Source organism: Chiloscyllium punctatum, chromosome 7, assembly GCF_047496795.1.
Source record: "Chiloscyllium punctatum isolate Juve2018m chromosome 7, sChiPun1.3, whole genome shotgun sequence".
Lineage (NCBI taxonomy): Eukaryota > Metazoa > Chordata > Chondrichthyes > Orectolobiformes > Hemiscylliidae > Chiloscyllium > Chiloscyllium punctatum.
In genome coordinates, this window is record NC_092745.1 from 130292955 (window position 1) to 130315048 (window position 22094).

General features: G+C 40.6%; 1 protein-coding gene and 1 long non-coding RNA gene across 10 annotated transcripts in view; one reads left to right on the forward strand and one right to left on the reverse strand.

Moving 5' to 3' along the window:
- ssx2ipa (synovial sarcoma, X breakpoint 2 interacting protein a) overlaps nucleotides 1-8802 on the reverse strand; it is a 57391-nt gene extending 48589 nt beyond the window's left edge. The window contains exons 1-2 of one of the 9 annotated variants that reach the window (XM_072574832.1): nucleotides 8646-8761; nucleotides 5576-5644 (exon numbers count right to left, since the gene is read on the reverse strand). The gene's annotated coding sequence lies outside the window, so the exon portion shown is untranslated. The other 8 variants (XM_072574831.1, XM_072574837.1, XM_072574839.1 and 5 more) reach the window with 8 other exon arrangements.
- An 11-nt stretch (nucleotides 8803-8813) lies between these two features.
- LOC140480135 (uncharacterized) lies at nucleotides 8814-15801 on the forward strand. The gene is made up of 2 exons (XR_011961194.1): nucleotides 8814-9009; nucleotides 13560-15801. It is a non-coding gene; the product is annotated as an uncharacterized lncRNA (long non-coding RNA).
- Nucleotides 15802-22094: the final 6293 nt, after the last annotated feature.

The window sequence follows — 22094 nt, forward strand, 5'->3', positions numbered from 1 at the left end:
ACCTAGTTTATTGCTCCAGGGATAGATTTCAAATACTACCACAGCAGCTACTGGAATTTTAATGCTTCACAAATCTGGAATTTAAAAAAAAAATAAATAGTTTCACAGACACTTATCAAGATTATCACCAACACTAAAACATCTGGTTCACTAATATGCTTTAGGTAAGGAAATCTGCCATCCTTACCTAAAATTACCCTCTAAAAATGATCAAGAAGTCACTTCATTTAAGGGCAATTTAGGGATGGGAGGTAAATGCTGGCTTTGCCAATAGTACCTGGATTCCATCAAAGATAAAAAATAGTCTATACATCTGCTTTTACTTATAAACTACTTAAAATTTACCCTAAGTTGACAAAAGAATGGGGAGTGGTTGAAGCAATGCTGATCACTTTAACAGGTCACAAAATAGAAATAAATTCAGTCAAGAAAGTATTACCAAATCTCAATGTAAAATTGGCAACGTGTAAATTTTGGTAAGGATCAAGGGGAAATATCAAATTTAAATTCAGGATGGTGTTAGCAACTGTCATAAAAATAGGTAAACTTGGAAGTTTATTAAACTGTGTCACTACAACAGCAAAGTTATTAATTGATAACATTTGTAGCAAATGAGAATCTATGGTTTCAATATTTGTTCAGAAGTAAGAGCAAAGAAACAAAGCAGACCCCAACTGGTCTAAATCACTGGCTTCTTCACTCCTATGCTATCACTGGCTCTCCATAAATGCTTAGACTTTTCTCCCTCATGTTGATCTAGACTCATTTTAAAAATGTTTTTATGGTATTGTTTCAACCATTGCATGTGCTAGCATGCTGCTTTATCACTTTGGGTAAAAGTTCCTCCTGAATTCCTTATCGGTTTGTTAGTGATCATCTATTTACGGCCTGCCATATATTCCCCACGACACAAAACCATCTTCTAGAGGGGAGGCGATGGCCTAAATGGCATTATCACTGGGCTATTAATCCAGAGACTTCGGTAACATTCTATGGATGCAGGTTTGAATCTCACCACAGCAGATGGTGGTTTAGAACTGAATAAAAAGCTGGAATTAACAATGTAAATGACAACCCGTTTGGGTCACCAATGTCCTTTAAAGAAGGGAAATGCTATCCTTACCTGGTCTGGAATTCCACCCCCCAGCCCCCACTCCATCCAATGATCCATTCAAGACCTTGCATTTCTAAAAGCTACCTTCTTAAAAAAAAAAGGCAGGGGTTGACCCGAGGAAGGACTTTAATTTATTTGGTAGTTTAGGAATTTTAAATTCATTACAGGATGATGGCATTGAGAGAGACTAGCATTTATTGCACATCCCTAATTGCCCAGAGGGCAGATGAATCAACCACATTCCTGTGGGTCTGGAGTTACATGTAGAGGTTATGGGAGAAAAAAAATTCTAAGAAGATCTCACATATCAAGTATCCAAGGTTAGGCAGATGTGATTTTCTCAATTCTTTTGGTTTCTGTCAACAAGGTCAGGTTGCATGAGGGTGATGGAAGATTCTCAGTTCAGGTAGTTGGTCAGCTCCAGTACACTGAGCTGGCAACTTGATTTTCAGAGACACTGAAAGCCATTCTTGCTTCACATGCTCAACGAAGCAAAAAAAATCTGACTCTACAACAGGATGAATGCAACTGTTGTAACAGATCACTGTCTGGACAGACAGTGTACCTTTCCCTACAGTATTCTAAGCCAGCAAGCGATCACCTCAATTTCTATTTAACATCTTATTTGATAGCCAAGACTGCTTATCTGAGACTAAAGAAATTCTCCAGTTTTACCCAGAATGTCTTTAGGCCTCAAAACCACAGCAGTTTTAATAAATGTAGTATTTGCAAATCCATCAAAATAGCAAAGGTTCTTCACAGTTGTACTATCCAAAGTGTTGCAAGTTTCACTCCCAACTACACATCTTTCCGATTTGGAACGGTATCAGTCACTATTACTTCATTAGCACTGGATCAAGATTCAAGAATGCCCAAACACCACCACAGTGTGGTTACACTCGGGATCCAGGACAGAGGGAGACATTAGGTCCCATGACTATAAAAGGAACCCACTGTGCTAAGGTCAGAGGACTAGGACTCTGATTTCTAACCTTGGTCAAATAGATGACAGCAGTGGCTCAAAACAGTGACTCACCACCACAGTCTAAGGATGGGCAATAAATGCTGGCCTCCCATACCACATCCCGTGAAATGAGACAAACAACAAAATTTGATCCAAAAGAAAACTAGCACTGGCTGGAAGGCACACTTTAAATAAAAATGATGTTCATACTATTACACAAGTGGAAATAAAGTGGGAGGGTGTGGTTCAAGCCAATGCAATTCCATAACACAGCTTTCTGAACTAATTGTTATCTACTGGTTCCTCAAGCAATTAACACAGGCTGTGAACTCAGATAGCAGAACCAAACTGTTAATTTACATCCTGGTCAACAAATTCTAGCTTTTAGTAGTCTGCTCTTTGTGCTAGGTCAATATTGAGAGAAAACACAAAAATATACAAATAAACAGTCTTACTGCTGGTTACCCACTTAGCACTGAAGCCTACAACATTTCAACATTGGTACCAAATATCAATACAGATGAAAATCGACAAGACCATTAAGACCTGACAAGACCTGAGTCATTCATTGTACAGTTTACTTATACAATTTCAACAAATTCAAGTAGCCACGTAATCTTGAGTCACGAAAACAGATTAAAATTCTAGACTTTTTAAATGCACTCACGCTGTAGGCGTCATTGGTAAGGACACCATTTATTTCATTTATACCCATTCCTAATTACCCTCAAGATTGTGGTCAGCCACTTAGAACATACCACCTTAGAAGGAAGAATACACTATAAAACCCTTCAAGCCTGCTAGTCATTAAATAAAGATTTCATTAAGGTCCCAAGTCCACTGCCTTGAATGCCTCCAACCCAAGTCAGCTCTCCATTTTTGAATTGATGCAGTGCAAATGGTGTCAGGAAGAGAATTCCAAGGTTTGAACCCAATGATATTGAACATAGTGATTTAGCTCCAAGTCAATACGTCGCAGGAGTTGGAGAAGATTTTTCCCATGCATTCCTACTCACACCCTTCCAGGTACTAGAGGGTAAAATGTTTGGAAGCTCCCAAAAGGAGTTTGAAAAATTTGGGGGAAATAATTCTGGAAAATAAATTATAGCTTTCTCAAGGTACTCAAGATAGAGTTCCAAAAGGCAACAATTATCACAAGATTCAGCAAAATAGACTATTCAGTTCATTGTAGCTGTCCACTTTTTGCTGAAACATTCTGAACCTTTCAAAATTTTTTTTCAGAACTTTGAATTTTTCTGATTGAAGGAAAGCTGGATAAACATTAAAGATGTAAAAGAATCTACCTCCATTTTGTGCTCAATATTTTTCATCTGTGGTAATCTTGAATTCATGTCTGTTGATCAAAGAAATATTCTTGCCCCAACCATCAAAAACAAGTTAACTAATAAAGGAAATCCCCTCGACCTTATTTAATCCATTGTCCAGTATGGCCAACACCTCACTTGATTTGTCATAACTGCTTTCAGCAAGAATCTGTTCAGCTTCCCTCTTCTTGCTTGATTCTAAAGTGAATTAACATTAGAATCATATCCATGTTCAGCAAAAACTTAGTAGTATCTCAGATGTTTACTAACTTACACATGACTCAATTCCTTTTCTATTCAAAAAAAAATTACTCCAAAAACATCTCAAACGTATCCAAGAAAAGCTACAAATTCTACCACAGAACTCAACGCAGGCTTAAACAATTATTACAGGCACACAAATTTAGAACTCTTGCTACTCATATGATACATGATTTCATGCACTAATCTCAGTGCAATGTAATAACGTTCTATATAGGAGATAAGACTGCATAAAATCCTTGGGGTCATTGTCAGCCACAAAAGAAAAATGCATAGCATCAACTTGCAACAGACATTATGACTTGCTGCACTGTATTCTGGCTATATACCCCCCCCCCCTCAATACTTGATTTATTGTTGCGGAGCCAAAGAGGTGGAAATGCAAATACAAATATCAAGGTGAGGAAAAGAAACAAAATGTTAAGGATAATGTTTAAAAAAAGGGACATTAAATGAGCAAAGGATGAAACTCATTTCCCCCCCCCCTTAAGAAAATGATCAGAGCTTGCTCAAGTGCATTAACAACTTAACAACCCAAACCACAGAAGATAAACAGAACTTGCTTGTTTACCAGAGATAAATTACCAAGTGACATCGAGTGCATGATTTACTAGCCTGATGGGGAAACCAAGCTGCACCTGTCCAATAAGTGGCTGATGATCCAGCAAGAACCAATTCCCATTCCTCTGTTGACTACTTCAAAAGCAGTCTTAAAATACCACCCAATGGCTTTATTCTAAGCTTACCAAGGTTAAACTGATACATAGGAGAAAGTGAGGACTGCAGATGCTGGAGATCAGAGCTGAAAAATGTGTTGCTGGAAAAGCGCAGCAGGTCAGGCAGCATCAAAGGAGCAGGAGAATTGACGTTTCGGGCATAAGCCCTTCTTCAGGAATCATGAAGATTCCTGAAGGGGGGCTTATGCCCGAAACATCAATTCTCCTGCTCCTTTGATGCTGCCTGACCTGCTGTGCTTTTCCAGCAACACATTTTTAAACTGATACATATTGCACATAGAAGCACAACAGTCACACAAATCACTTAAAACTATGAATCAAGACAAACTTCTTTGGGCACATATTGTAGAACAGTGCAAACATTGTGAATATTTTAAGTGTAACATCAAGAAAGATACCAAGTTCAAATGACAGCAAAGTTAAAAATCACAACAGGTTTACTTGGAAGCATTAGCTTTCGGAGTGCTGCTGCTTCATCAGGTGGTTGTGGAGTATAGGATCATAAGACAGAATCTATAGCAAAAGATTAGTGTCATGCAAATGAAATGTATTGAACAAATCTGGATTAAGTCTTTCATCTTTTAGAATAGGCTGCAGGTTTCGGTTCATTAATATGTAAATCCCAGAACTTCTTTTAAGTCACCTTCTCAAGACGACATAAGGTTTTTAAAAAAGAAAAAGGTGACATCTCAGCTCAGACAATACATTAAAAGGTATGAGGTCAGAACTTGTCTGTATCTCAATCTGGAGTCAGACTGATTCTTTCCAAAGTGGAATTTAGAAAATCACATGGATTGACTGCCTGCATATTGGACATTTTTGAGCAAAATAGTATGCATTTGCAAATATAATTCTGCAAGTACAAATTCACCCCATAGACTTGTGCGCACACACGAAGGAGAGGGAGCATGAGTGCGTTTGCATGACACTAATCATTTGCTATAAATGGTGTCTTATGCTCCACATCCACCTGATGAAGGAGCAGCGCTCCAAAAGCTAGTGCTACAAAAACCTGTTGGACTGTAGCATGCTCCTGGTATCAGACATTTCAACTTTGGGAAATAGAAATTTATAAAATGTTGAGAAATGTAGAGTAGATGGTCAGAATCTATCAGGCCTCCCCTCAGCTTCTGCCACTTCAGAGAAACGATTTTTTTTAAAAGCCTCTTTATACCTCAAATCCTCTAATCCAAGCAGCATTCTGGTAAACTTCTTCTGCACCTTCTCCAGAGACTCCTCTTTCCTGTAATGTTGCAAACAGAATTGAACACAATACTCTAAGTGAGGCCCAACCAAAGTCTTACAAAGCTGCAACATGATATCCTGACTCTTTTACTCAATTCCCTGACAAATAAAGGCAACCTTCTTTGAACTGTCATTTTTTTTTGGATAGGGGGTCCAAAACGGCTCTCATGATGTGCTCTTGACAGCACCTGGCACAGTTGCAGTCAGACTTTTCTATTACTATAGCACCTCAACTGCCTCTTTTGCTCCTTTGCTCCCAAATCCCAGCCATACTGTAGGTGTTCTTACACCTTCAATAGACAGCTCCCAACTTCTTACTCATTTTAAGTTTCTCTAATCTGTATGATCCAGTGCATGCTTGCCATAGCCCTACTGCATGACACTGATATCTACCATACGAACTAATAATATCAACTCCCTTTCCTCAAAGGAAAAGATTATAATCCATGGATGCATCCTTGAATCCATCCTTATTTCTCCAGTGTCAATTACATCAGTGTCTCTGATCATCCAGTTTTCTCCCCCCTACAAATTTTCAAGTGTGCCAGACCTTTACCCAACCTCCTTATAACTACCCAGACAAGTCCTGTTTTGCATTTGTAAAACCAAAATAATGACTGCTGGATTAACAATCCACACTATCAAATAATTCTACTTAACATATGAATACAAATTGTCGTCAGCAACAACCCCTATTCCACCTGCTCCTCAAATGGCTCGGTTCTGTCTGAGAAAGTAACAGTCAGTAGTCTTGGAAAAGCATCAGCTTATTACCAGGAAAATTGAAATCATTGCTTCTAACTTCCACCATAAAACTTGGTTCCTTTTCTACAGCTGCTATCCTCCCAAGGCTCAAGCAAATGGTTTAAAGTTTTAGCATGGGTTAGACATCCCAATCATTGAAAATTTGTGTCTCTGGCCCTATAAAACAGAAAACTTCAGTTAACTCCAAAGCAGTATTTCAATGCCCTGTCTGCTAGCCTCTTCACTCCAACTCAAACATGCTGGAAACTTAGCGTACACTAATACCTTGCCTCAAATCCTGCGCGCTCACTCCCCCTACTTCAACAGTCTACAGTTTGAAAGATGCTGTGTTTGAATTTTTCAAATTTAATTATTAATTCGAGCCATAATAAATATTCGTTACCTAATTACAGATAGCAATAAGAATCTCTATGGCTTACAAAGATATTCATTAATTCCATTAAAAAGATTTCAAAATTAAAAAATTTTTATGCATGTTCCATCAATCAGGAAGATCAGAGCCTATTTTATTGTAACCTCAGTACCATATTCCTTATTTACCACTGTTCACCCTCTGCTTTAAAAATATTCAAAAGCTTTCCTTCCACTATTTGACAGTTCTCTAGCCACTCACTGAGCTTACCTTAGTAGCCAGTGTCCTCTGGATAAATGCACTTTCCTGCCTACCTTTACCAAACTGTCTAAGGTCCAGCATTGATTTGTGCCATAAAAAAAAAGTCCATTGATGCCTCCAGATTCCTGTTAGTTAGCATTCTTCATCTCTGCCAGTGTTTTCCCTCCCGCTAACTATCAAACTTAAAGGAAAAAGATGGGTGGCAGGACAAAAGATTGGACAGAATGCACAATACTGCAAAGAATAGCTAAAAGATTAATACGGAGGAAGTGAGTGAGGCCAGGTGGAAATATAAAAGATAGCAAGAGTTTCCAAAATATTCAGTTAATAAAATGAGAATTAATTTTTGGAAAGTGAGTTTAGAGCATTAATGAAATAGAAGATGAATGGGTATTTTGCATTGTAAAAAAGGTCAAAATTAGAGAGGGGTCTAAAGGAGTAAAAAAAAGTTTGTAAAATTTAAAAGAGTTACACACAACACTGATGAGCAAACTGAATTTCTCACTAGTTACTACCATGCAGAATAATTCTGGATGAAAAAAATACTTACATTTGGAAATTTTCTGCACCACCCAAATGTGCTCCAAAACTAGGCTACTGGCGAGCCAAGCATGTAATTATGTAAATGCACCAGCTACAATGGCGTGCAGTTTTTTTTGCAAAAAGTTGCTAAATTTATTCACAAAGCAGTATTGATGACAAAACCCCAGAGCATTTAATTATAAGTTCATTACCTCACTGAGCTAGATCTATACTTAAAATACAGCATCACCAGCGAGAGAATTCCTTGTAAAAATTAAGTTTCAATAGGAATTTAAGCTTTTTTCAATCAAAAAAGTTATTTATGGCAGTGCTTAGACTAGATTCTACGCCTTCGGCATTTCTCCTTCACGTAGTTGGGGATTCAACTATATTTCTCTAGCATTCTGCTAAATTTGCTGCAATGCGATCCGGAACCTGAGGATCACACCACTCCCGGGTGCCTGCTGAATTCCCTACTGGGAATATTCGCTATGTTCACGGCCCCGCGTTCCGCTCTCAACCTATAACAGACATACTCTCGAGGTACCAAAGCACCTGTTGCAATGAGAACCACACCTCCGCCTCACGCCCACAAATTCGGAACACGGAAATACACACAATTAAAAAAAAAGATAAGAAAAGTTCGTTACCTCTTTACGGAAAGCAACCGTTTGGAGAATAATTTTCCAATGGGAAGGAGGGGAAAAAAATAATTGCTTCAATTCCACAGCCAGGTTTAACAATTTGCAAGTTGATCAATGCAACCAAGACAGCCAAAATGTGTTTTTTTTTGTAAAATAATAAACCCTTCACAGAGCTGAAATAAAGTGCCCTGGATGAATGCGTGAGTAAACACCGCAACTTACACTAAAAGTAACATCTGAGAGTGTCGCAGTCCGGGCCCGGCACTGCGCAAGCGTCACGGATTCCAAACGGGCCCGGCTAAGCACATGCGCACTGGCACAGATGCACGAGCTGCGTGCGCGTCTCGCCGGGAAACCATGGCAACCAGGCCTAGCCCCGGACCAGACTCAACTAACCGCCAACGGCGGTGAGGTTTTGTGGTTCGCCACCCGCCCCTTTCAGCGACTGCCCTTACATCGGTCCGACATCTCCCGCTTCGGGAAGCCAGCTCCTCCACGTCGAGTCCAGCGCCGATGATTTTGATCACCACACCCCAATTACATTCGGAGTCGCAAAGCCATCGCAACTACCTCTCCCTCTTCACTGCTTCATTTGAAGCAAGTTGACGCCGGCGCCTTCATCTAAAGCGGAACCTGATTGGCCGAGTCCGTCGGTCGGCACGTCAACCAGTTAGCCCGACGCTGATTGGCTTAGCCGGGGCCCAGTGGACTGCCCCGCCCCCGTGCCTGGCGGCCCCGCCTTTGGTCACGTGGTCCGTCGCCTGCAGTTGTTCCAGAGTTTTGGCCCAGAATCAGGACAGGATGGCAAGAGTGGAGAAAGTAAGGAACGCAGATACTGGAGATCAGGCTCGAAAATGCTAAATCTGAAGGAAATAACAATTTCCATTGCATGGTTTATTGTATTAATGAGGTTGAAAATCACACAACACCAGGTTACAGTCTTTCGGTTAATTTCGAAGTACAGGCTTTCGACTATGATCTAATGTTATGTGATCTTTAACTTTGTCACGTGTACCAAGGCACAGTGAAAAGCTTTGTCTTGGGCACATTACAGGCAGATCACATAGTTAAGTAGTATAGATAGTAAATAATAGGTTATCAGCAGCAAAAACAGAAGGGTTATTAGTAATGTTTAAAAGCATGCTATTTAAAGAATGTGGAACAATTGTAGGACATAAGACACTTAGATCTGTATGCAGGAGCTTACAAGGATTTGACCTGTTGGACCGAAGGGTCTGTTCCATGCTGTACATCTCTATGACTCTATATCTGACAGGGGAAAAAAATTGTTTAATTCCAAATATGAAAGGTAGGTTCACTAGTGCAATTCAATGGATAAAGAACATAAGAACTAGGAGCAGGAGTAGGCCATTTGGTCCTTTGAGCCTGCTCCATCATTCAAGAAGATCATGGCTGATCTTTTGGTGGAGTCAGCTCAACTCATCCGCTCCCTCACTATATCCCTTAATTCCTTTACTTTTCAAAAAAAATCTACATTAGGTTTAAAAATGTATTCTGAAGTTGCATCAACTATTTCCCTAGGCAAGGAATTCCACATATTAACAACCTTTGGGTGAAGAGGTTTCTTCTCAATTCAGTCCTAAATTTGCTCCCTCTAATCGTGAGGCTATGCCCTCTTGACCTAGTTTCACGTGCCAGTGGAAATGTCTTCTCTACTTCTATCTTATCTATTCCCTTCATAGTTTATATGCTTTGATACGATGCCCCTCATTCTTCTTAATTCCAATGAATATAATCCCAATCAACTCAGTCTCTCCTCATAAACCAACCCCCTCAACTCCGGAATCAACCTATTAATCTTGATCAGATGGGCCAATGGGCTGAGGAGTGGCAGATGGAGTTTAATTTAGATAAATGCGAGGTGCTACATTTTGGGAAAGCAAATCTTAGCAGGACTTATACTCTTAATGGTAAGGTCCTATCCTTGAAAGTAGAGTCGCAGGTCAATAGGATAGTGAAGAAAGCGTTTAGTATGCTTTCCTTTAATGAGTTTTGAGAAGATTTGTAGCTCAGGTTGAGGTTCTGGATGTAGGTTGCTCATTGAGCTGGAAGGTTCACTTCCAGATGTTTCATCACCCTACTGGGTAACATCTTCAGTGGGCCTCTGAGCGAAGCACTGTTGATGACTCCTGCTTTCTATTTATGTGTTTGGGTTTCTTTGGGTTGGTGATGTTATTCCATCACCACAGGAAATGACATCACTAACCCAAAAAAACCCAAATAAATAAATAGAAAGCAGGAATCATCAGCGTGCTTTGCCTGGATGCCCACTGAAGATTTTACCTAGTAGGGTGATGAAACGTCTGGAAATGAACCTTTCAGCTCAGCAAGCAAACCTACATTCATTCTCTTTAATGGTCAGAGTATTGAGTACAGGTGTTGGGAGGTCATGTTGTGGCTGTGCAGGACATTAGTTAGGCATCTGTTGGAATATTACATGCAATTCTGGTCTCCTTTCTATCGGAAGGATGTTGTGAAACTTGAAAGGGTTCCAAAAAGATTTATAAAAATGTGTCCAGAGTTGGTGGCTTTGAGCTATTGGGAGAGGTTGAATGGGCTGTTTTCCTTGGAGCATCAGAGGCTGAGAGGTGACCTTATAGAGGTTTACAAAATTATGAGGGGCATGGATAGGATGAATAGACAAAATCTTTTCCCTGGGGTCGGGAGTCCAGAACTAGAGGGTTAGGGTTAGAGGGGAAAGATATAAAAGAGACCTAAGGGGCAACTTTTTCACACAGAGGGTGGTACGTGTATGGAATGAGCTGGTACAATTGCAACATTTAAAAGGCATTTGGATGGATATATGAATAGGAAGGGTTTGGAGGGATATGGGCCGGGTGCTGGCAGGTGGGACTAGATTGGGTTGGGATATCTGGTCGGCGCGGACAGGTTGAACCAAAGGATCTATTTTCATGCTGTTCATCTCTATGATTCTATGACTGTATAGCCTCTCTGCTTTTAATTCCTTTAGCAATAAAGGACAAAATCCCATTTGCCTTCCTAATTACTTGATGTACCTGCAGACCAATGTTCTGTGATTCCTGCACAAGGACACCCAGGTCCCTCTACATAACAGCATACTGCAAACTCTTACCATTCAAGTAATAATCTTTTTTACTATTACTCCTACCAAAATGTATAACTTCACATTTATTAACGTTGAATTCCATCTGCCAGACTTTTACCCACTCACTCAATGTATCTATGTTCCTCTGCAAAGTTTCACAATCCTCTGCACACTTTTCTCTGCAATCCATCTTAGTTTCGTCCACTATGAAGACTGATACAAAATACCTGTTCAATGCCTCGGCCATTTCATCATATTCCATAACTAAATGCCCATTCACATCCTCTAATGGACCAACATTTACTTTAGCCACTCTTTTTCGTTTGCTATCAGTCTTTATATTCTGTGCAATTTTTTTCTCATGTTCTATCTTACTTTTCTTAGCAGCTCTTCTTGTGGCTTTGTGTTAACCTTCAAAGTTTTCCCAATCTTCTGGTTTCATGCTGTTTTTGGCCACTTTGTACGCCTTCTCTTTCAATTTGATAATCTTCCTTATTTCCTTGGATATCCATGACAGATTACCTCTTTTCTTACAGTCCTTCCTTTTCAGTGGAATATACTTTTGCTGAGCAGTTTGAAAAATTTCTTTGTAAGTACTCCACTGCTCACCAACTGTCCCACCATAAAATCTTTGTTTCCAGTCTACTTTAGCCAGGTCTTCCCTCATTCTGTTGTAGTCCAGTTTGTTCAAGCACAGGACCCTGGTAATGGATTTTAACTTAACACTCTCCATCTGTAATCTAAATTCAACCATACTGCGATCACTCCTTCCAAGAGGATCCCTAACCATAAGGTCATTATTTATTCCTGGCTCATTACACAGGACCTGATCTAGGATAGCTTGCTCCCTCGTTAGTTCCATTACATTCTGTACAAGAAAACCATCAGAGATACACTCAACAAACTCCTCCTCAAGGCTACCCTGACTGAGCTGGTTCGATCAATCTATATGTAGATTAAAATTCCCCATGATAATTGCGGTACCATTTTTTACAGACATTAGTTATTTCTTTGTTTGTTACCCGCCCCAAAGTGATATTATTATTTGGTGGCTTGTAGACGACACCTGTCAGTGACATTTTCTTCTTAGAATTTCTAATTTCCACCCAAATGGATTCAACCTCATTCTCCATAGAATCTATATCATTTCTGAGCCCCACCCTGATGACATCCTTGAATATCGGAGTTACACCACCTCCCTTACATTCCTGTCTGTCCTTCCGAATAGTTCAATAGCCCTGGGTATTTAACTCCCAGCCATCACCATCCTGTAGCCGTGTGTTCATAATGGCTACTAAATCATACTCATTTGTGATGAAATGTGCCACTAACTCATCAACCTTGTTACAAATGCTATGGGCATTCTGATAAAGTACCTTTATGTTAGCTTTCTTACCGTCATGATTCACAACGTCTCTAATATTTCCTGAGTTATCCATCCTTTTTGCTTCTTTCATAGTCTGCCTTGAACTTAAACTCTCCTGCACACATGCTAACCTGTTGCTTACCTTTTCATTTATCATCATACTTCTTGTTGCTTTCCCTTTCCCTCCCCCCCCCCCCCCCCCCCCGATTCACAAATCTAAAGTACTAATGACCACCCTATTTATCCTTTTCACTAGAACATCGGTTCAGGTGGACACTGTCCCATCAGTACAGATCCCCCCTAGTTCTAAAACTGATGCCAAGGCCCCATGAAATGGAACTACTCTTTCCCACAAAACTCCCTTAGCCATGTATTTATTTCCCTAATTTTCTTTTTCCCTAAGCCAATTTGCACGTGGCTCAGGCAGTAATCTGGAGATCATGACTCTTGAGGACCTGTTCCTTTATTTCGTTCCTAGTTCTCAATAATCCCCAAACTAGTCCACCATCCTACCAACAACTGATCCTCCCCCTCCCACTGCAATATCTTTTCAAGCTGGTCAGAGATGTCCAGCACTCTGGCACCGGGCAGGCAACGCTCCATGCAGAACTCCCAATCCAGCTTGCATCAGATACCATCTGTCCGCCTAATTATAGAATCCTCTATAACTACCACTTGTCTTTTTGCTCTCCCTCTTCAATAGCCTTCTGCACCATGGTACCATGGTCATCTGGCTCATCCTCCCTGCAGCCCTTTTCCTCATCCACACAGGGAACAAATGTCTCATACCTGTTGGATAAGGTCAAAAGCTGAGGCTCCTCCATTCCTGAACTCTGGATCCCTCTACCTGCCTCACTTGCAATCACACCCTGTTGTCCCTGTTCACTAACTGAATTTGAATTACTTCATCTACAGGGTGTGACTGCCTTCTGAAACAAAGCATCCAGGTAACTCCCCCCTCCTGGATGTGCTGCAGTGTTTGAAGCTCAGATTCCAGATCATCAACTCTGAGTCAGCGTTCTTCCAGCAACCAATACTTGCTGCAGATGTGGTCACTGCTGTTCACAATGGGATCACCAGCTCCTACATCATACAGCTACAGTACATCACCTGCTCAGCCATCTCTACTTAGTTAATTAGTTTATTCAAATTTATGAGTTAAATAATTTCTAGTTCTTCTCTGTCATGGTCTTATTCAAATAACTAATTAATAGATAAATAAAACGGTAAGGAATTTTTTAACTAATCACATGATAAGGAAGAAATGTAAACAGAAAAGCCTTGCCATATCAACACACCACAGAGTCCTCTTTTTTACAGTTAGAGGAGTAGGACAGGTGGGACACATGTAGTGTCTCGAGTTCAGCCGCTGCTCAAATATATTCCTGCCAGAGTACTGGTCCTCGCTGTTGCCTCTCCCTCTGCTCCTGTAAAATGAAGGTTAGGTTCACTAGTTTAATTCCAAAGGTGAAAGGTTAGGTTCACTAGGTAAAAACAATGGCTGCAGATTCTGGAAAGCAAATACTGGATTAGTAGTGCTAGAAGAGCACAGTAGTTCAGGCAGCATCCAACGAGTTTAATTCTTAAGATGAAAGGTTAGGTTCACTAATTTAATTCCAAAGAGGAAAGGTTAGGTTCACTAGTTTAATTTCAGTGATGACAAGTCAGGTTCACTAGTTTAATTCTAGAGATGAAAGGTTAGGTTCACTAGTTTAATTCGAAAGATGAAACATTAGGTTCCACTTGTTGGGGATTCTGGAATGAGGGGGCATATCTAAGAATTAGGATTAGATCATTCAGGAGAGCTCTTACCAATGCTTCTACACACGAAGTGTACTAGATGTTAGGAACTGTCATCTTAACAACAGTGGAAACCAGATAAGTTGTTAATTTTAAATCTGAGATAGTCTTTTTTTTGTTAAACTAAGGTATTCAGCGATATGGGACAAAGGCAGGTTCTGTGGATGTTCCTGTAAAAGGTTAGGTTCACTGGATTAATTCCAGAGATGAGCATCTTGTTTTATGAGGAGACATTGAGAGATTTTAGCTTATATTGCGTAGAGCTAAGAAGAATGAGAGATCTATTTGAGGAACCTAAGCTGCTTAAGGGGATTAACAAAGTTGACGTAGAGAGAATGTTTCCCCCTGTGGGGCAATATACAACAAAGGTTCACAGTTTTAGTATAAGGATGACGGATTTAAAACAGAGGTGAGAAGGAATTACTTCTCTCGAAGAGTCATGAATCTGTGGCAATTCACTACCCCAGACTGCTATGGAAGTGGTGGAATGGAGTGCAAGATGAAATCAGCCATGACTGCTTTAAAGGGCAGAACAGGCTCAAGGACCTGAATTACCTATGTCTGCTTCTAGTTCTTAGTAGAGTCTTCTAGTAGAGTCCATTTGTTAACCAAACCTCACCCTCTTCCCATGCAGTATAAATTGTCATTGCCTCTGGACTGAGATTGCCCACACTGATTCCAAACCCTGCATGATACTTCCTGAAACTTTGCCACATGCAAAGAGGGTCTTCAGCCCATTATGTCTGTACTAGTCACCCACTTTCGTTCCATTTGTGGGCGGCACGGTGGCACAGTGGTTAGCACTGCTGCCTCGCAGCGCCGGAGACCCGGGTTCAATTCCCGCCTCAGGCGACTGACTGTGTGGAGTTTGCACGTTCTCCCCGTGTCTGCGTGGGTTTCCTCCGGGTGCTCCGGTTTCCTCCCACAGTCCAAAGATGTGCAGGTCAGGTGAATTGGCCATGCTAAATTGCCCGTAGTGTTAGGTAAGGGGTATGGGTGGGTTACGCTTCGGCAGGGCGGTGTGGACTTGTTGGGCCGGAGGGCCTGTTTCCACACTGTAAGTAATCTAATCTAATTTTCCAGTATTTGCCCCATAACCTTGAATGCAATGGCAGCTCAAGTCATCATCTAAATACTTCTTAAATATTGTGATGGTTCTTGCCTTCCCCATCCTTTTAGGCAGAGACTTATAATGAGCTATATCTACCTTAATTGTGCAATGTATCTGTCAATTATTCTGCATGCCTCTGCAATTGTAACAAATTAGTAACAGAAGTAATATGCATATGAAGGGTTTGGACCCACTTCAACCTTTCTTCTCTTTATGCCCACAAAATTAAATAAGGTCAGACAAGTGGAGGAGTCATGATGTGTGATTAATCCATGCACATTACTTCTGACGTAAACAGAACACAAATCTCGTGCTGCTTGCTCATTTCCATACCTGCAGTATGCGGCTGAGGTGTACTGTTCAGCTGCTGACACAAAATAATGAGCTATTGGTATGAGTACAGGCTAGTCTGCACTACTTAAAGGAAGTCTGCATTTGACAGGAACAAGGCTACAAAAAAATCATACTACGAAGCAAGAAGGAAGTACATCAAAGTTTTGTGTTGAAGCAATGAAGGTTGCATTTGCAAATATTCTAGCAAAGCTTGTGAATGGTTGGAGGAGCAGATGCTGGTGAATGTCAACAATGAAAGTCTGAGGACTGGATGTAGAACAACAAGGATTTCACTGACCTCCCATGAGTGCTCAAAGTCCAAGAATGCACCTTCAAAATGCCATGTCCCATCAGCCTAACTTCCCAACAAACGTTAACAATCAAGAGCAGTTCCTTGAATTCTTAGGTTTGTTTCATCCTCAGAAAGTTAAAACTAGTGAAGGACTCAGGTGCTGCAACTTACACCCACTGCTCCCTATTCAACTATGATAGCCATGTTACACAAACAATGTGTTCACTGGCAAATTTACTTCTCTCTTGCAGAACATTTGACACGCAATCACAGGCAGCAGCAGCAGCAGCAGCAGCTATTGGGGATGGTGGGCAGTGAGGCTTGTGGTCTGGCATGGCTTTAAGTCCTTGCAAATGAAAAGAAGATGGTCACCATCACTGGATCAGCCATGGCTGAATCCCAGAAAAGACTGATGCAAGTGTTAAAGATGAAAACAATCTGTTAGCATTCTTGTGGCACAGTGGTAGTGTCCCTGCCTCTGGGCCAGGAGACCCAGGCTCAAATCTAAACTGCTCCAAAGGTCTATAACAAAATCTGGGAACAGGTTGATTAGGGGAAAAGCTATGAAAGTAATCTTCTATCTAATTCTCCTCATGCGTCTCCCTTATCTCTCATACTATAATCTCTTTGGAATATACAAACTGCTGTTGGTTTAGAGATCCACCTCATTGCATTCCTGCCACCAACTTGTATCACTGGACTAGCGATTCAGAGGCCCATGCTATTGTTCTGGGGAGTAAGTTCAAATCCCACCAGGGCAGTTAGTGGAATCTGCGTACAAATGAATAAGTTCTGGAATTGAAAATTAGCCTCGGTAAAGATGATCTTGAAGTTGCAATGCATGCAAAGCAATTAATTCAGAGCAGATTTAAGTTATTCAGCTCCCCCACCCCAAGCCTACTATGACGGCAACAAGATTGTGGATAGTCAGATTGTAACCTCAAATAAACCATAAGATCATAAGACGTAGAATCAGTATTAGACCATTTGAGCCATCAAGTCTATTTGACTATTCAATGATATAATGGTTGATAAGATAATCCTGAACTCTATTTTCCTGCCTTTTCCCCATGACCCTTCATTCTCTTATTGATTAAAACATTGCCTCTCTTGATTTTAAGTGTACTTAATGTCCAAAACTCTATTACATTCTGTGGTAAAGAATTCTACACATTCACTAGCCTCAAGAGAGAAAAAGACCCAAAGGCACAGACCATCAATTCAGTCAACCTACTGGCCTCTAACCTCATTAGTTTCTCTTAATACCTTTTCTCTAGTGATAGCTTATTTCCACCCATTACGTTAGTTCACTAATTTAGTATTTTTAGAATGCGATTAGTGTCTTCTATTGTGAAGACCGATGCAATATTTTTATTCAATTCCTCTGCCAATTCCTGGCTCCCCAATATTATTTCCCAGCTTCATTTTCTAAGGGGCGTATGCTCAGTTTGGCCTGTCCCTTCCAACTGATATGTTTAAAAACACTTATAATGTCTGTAAATTATAAAAGTAACAAAATAATTGATTGGTGTAATGATCCATCTTTTTCATTAATGCCCTTGAGGAGAGGAAATCTGCCATCCCTAGCTGTTGTAAAGATTGCTTTTATTTCTTATGATGCCCACATCTTGTGAATTAATAATAAATAAATAATAGATAGTGTTAGCCCCCTTCTTCAGCTGCTACCATCTGACTGTCAAGTGGGCCAATGTTTGCACCCAAAACTCAAACACCTGAGCGAGTTTTATTCCATCTCCCCAGGTCCCCTGGCCACTCTTTTCATGGAACCGTAAAGTATGGTATCAGAGGGAGTCCCTAAACTGAGCGTGTGTAATCCACTCTCATTGTGCCCTTCACTTGCACTGCACCCTGATTCCATTCTGGGATTGTAGTCCTTGGCTCCCAACACAAAAGCAAACACACAACTAAAAATGCAAATACCCTCCCAAAACATGGACAAGGATACGACCATAAGACACATAAGCAGAAATTAGCCCATTCAGTCTATTGAGTCTGGTCCACAATTCAATCATGGCTGATAAGTTTCACAACCCCATTCTCCCATTTTCTCCCCATAGCCCTTCATCCTTTTGACAATCAAGAATCTATCTATCTCAGTCTTAAATATACTCAATAACCTGGCCTCCACAGTCTTTTGTGGCAATGAATTTATCTGGGATGCCTATACATTCCATGTAATAACAGAGACTAAGGCTCCACTGCTAAATAGTTCTGTTCTGTTAAATCCAAGATTTTGACCCAGCAGCAATGACAGAATGGTAATATTTTTCCTGAAGTCAGGATGGTGTGTGGTTTGAAGGAGAACCTGCGAGTGTTCCCATACAGCTACTGCCCCTATACATCTTTTTATTTATTCATAGGATGAGAGTGCTGCTGGCCAGGCTGATTCTAGAGGGCAGTTTAAAAGTCACTGACATTGCTGTTGGCCTGGAGTCACTAGTGGTCCAGACAAAGTGAGGATGATGGTTTCTTACCCTAAAGGACATTAGTGAACCAGACAGGTTTTTCCTGACAATTGACAATGGCCATCATTAGAATTTTAATTCCAATGATTTGGAGGTGCCAGTGTTGAACTGGGGTGTAGAAAGTTAAAAATCACACAGCACCAGGTTATAGTTGAGTATTTGGTTCTGGAAAAGCACAGCAAGTCAGGCAGCATCCAAGGAACAAGAGAATCAATGATTCAGACATAAGCCATTTCAACACTACATTGGAAAAATAGGCAGAAAACTAGCCACTAGGATAGATGAACATCAACTAGCCACAAAAAGACATGACCCACTCTCACTAGTATCTTTACATACAGATGAGGAAGGACACCACTTCGACTGGGATAACACATCTATCCCACAACAAGCCAAACAGAGACATGCGCGAGAATTCCTAGAAGCACGGCACTCCAACCAGAACTTTATCAACAAACACATTGACTTGGATCCCATTTACCACCCCATGAGAAAAAAGAACAGGAAATTACATCACCAACTGAAGGAAACCTAAGCACATAAATAAAATGTGGGCCATACCACCAGTGCTTCATCGGAGGCTCACTGATGATGTTACCTAGTATGGTGACAAAATGTCTGAAAATGAACCTTCTAGCTCAGTGAGCAAACTTATATCCATAACTAATCTATGATTCTGCAGAAATGTTGCCTTGAGATCCAGGATGCACTGATCAGTGGCCTGAGGAGGGGGATGATGGATAAGGGCTTGCATGGGGAATGTTTCCTGTTTCTGTGGCACATTGCAGTTTAATGTCAATATTTTTCTAAGTCAGCCAAGACATTTGTAATAAATCACAATTTGACCTCAGCACATTTTTATAGTGATTCATCCACTGTTAAAAGTTACAATGAGTTTCATTGCAAATCTCCGGGTTTATAATGTTCTTCAGTTCTGCATAAGAATCACGTTAACTTTGAAATGTTAATTCAGTTTCTCTCTCCACAGATACTGCCAAACCTGCTGAGTTTCTCCAGCATTTTCTGTTTTTAATTCAGCGCCCTCACTAATGTTGCTCTGCTTGTCATGACAATGCATTTTATTAACTACAATAATTGCTAGCGACCACGTCACAGGTCACTTCAGAAGGTAAAGGTAATATCTACAAACATGTGAACAATGGCGAATACAATTCAACTGTACAGAGGCAAATGAATTTATAATGTACTCATAAGCGTAATTCGTAACACTGAACGTTTTGAATGATTAAATGTTAATCTACACCGCCTGACATTTGGCATCAGGAAGATTAATGACAAATCAAATATTTCCCATTATCAGCATTTGTTCAGTATCAAGCTCCTAACGGACTTTTCAGCTAACTTGTTCCTAAGCCTACTAATAGCAACAAAAGAGACAGCATCTCGATCCTCCAATGAACAATCATTGCGGAAGACACTGCTAATCAGTGTGGCAATATAAGCTGAATTTATTCTCATCAGAGAATGAACTTTTTCTCTTTGAGAAGATATCTGAAGATGAATAAGCTACTTGTGGCTGTTTGTTGACCCCTCGTAGTGGGATCCAGGATCCCAGGCTCCTGTAACCATCTACGAGGCCACTTTTTACTCAAAAAGGCGAGGCTGAGAGATGATATAGAATACAGTGGTACAGGCTCCGAAAGTGGCAACTCATTGAGAAGATGTTTCCTCCACTGGCTGATCCAAAATTAGGAGACAAAAATGTAAGCCAATTGCTCATATCCAATTATGAATTTAGGAGAAGCATCTTTGCCTGGAGATTGTTTAGAATGTGAAACTCACAATTACAGGGAATGGTTGAGCAAACACTACAGATGCATTTAAGTAAAAGCTAGATCGATTATATCAAGTCAGGTTTAAAAGGTTAGGATGAGCTGAAGAGAGTTTAGAGATTCAAAGTTTGGGAGAAGATTTGTAGCTCGGGTGCTCGTTGTTGTGGTTCTGTTCGCCGAGCTGGGAATTTGTGTTGCAAACGTTTCGTCCCCTGTCTAGGTGACATCCTCAGTGCTTGGGAGCCTCCTGTGAAGCGCTTCTGTGATGTTTCCTCCGGCATTTATAGTGGCTTGTCTCTGCTGCTTCCGGTTGTCAGTTCCAGCTGTCCGCTGCAGTGGCCGGTATATTGGGTCCAGGTCGATATGTTTGTTGATAGAATCTGTGGGTGAGTGCCATGTCTCTAGGAATTCCCTGGCTGTTCTCTGTTTGGCTTGCCCTATAATATTAGTGTAGGATGCGGATCGTTAGCTGTCTTCCTGTTTGTCCTATGTAGTGTTTTGTGCAGTCCTTGCATGGGATTTTGTACACTACATTGGTTTTGCCAAACAGAGAACAGCCAGGGAATTCCGAGAGGCATGGCACTCATCCACAGATTCTATCAACAAACACATTGACCTGGACCCAATATACCGGCCACTGCAACAGACAGCTGGAACTGACAACCGGAAGCAGCAGAGACAAGCCACTATAAATGCCAGAGGAAATATCACAGAAGCGCTTCACAGGAGGCTCCCAAGCACTGAGGGTGTCACCTAGACAGGGGACGAAACATTTGCAACACAAATTCCCAGCTCGGCGAACAGAACCACAACAACAGAGTTTAGAGATGGACCCGTATGGAATATAGAAATAATGACATGGACTGTGAGTTTAAAAGGCCTGTTCCTGTGCAGGGAATTTAATATAATTCCAAATAACAGTTTGATTTTCTTTTGTTTAAATTTGGAAAATAATATGGTTTAACTGAATCACAGTTAGGATTGGTGTTCATGTGACGCATGCAAAATTCACTTTTAGCTCAGCTAAAATGGTGTAAATGGTGTTACATCTGGCAGTGCAACCCAGGCAATGTGTCTGTGAAAATGAGTTCTGGTAAGCACCTTATCAAACACAAGGAGGGAAATAGAATCCAGAAAGCGTGAACAAGATGATAGAGAAGCTCTGAATTTCTTCAAGGTATATGCTCTTGTAAGAGAAGTTATAATCTCAATAAGAACTAATGTGATTTTGCAATCCTGCTGCCCAGCTATTGTGGCTGTGAGCTGGAAATGAGTGCTGGGAAGCCTGAAAGCAACCTTGCTCTCCATTTTTGTTTAAATTTTGTTCATTTACTGTGACAAATTTCTCTGATCCTTCTCTTTTTAATGGCATTTCGTTGTAAGCGAGTATTGTGTCGCATGATCAAATAACCATTTGGCTTAAGGTTCTGATGAGGAATGTTTGCAATAAACCTCTCATGGAATATGAGGATGTGATTGGCTAGGCATTAATTTATTTCCCATCCTTAGATATTCATAAGAAGGTGTGATAAGCCATTGGAAAGTCAGTTCCAGGATTAGACCACTAGGAGAAAGTGAGTACTGCAGATGCTGGAGATTAGATAGACTAGATAGACTAGATGATTGATAGACATG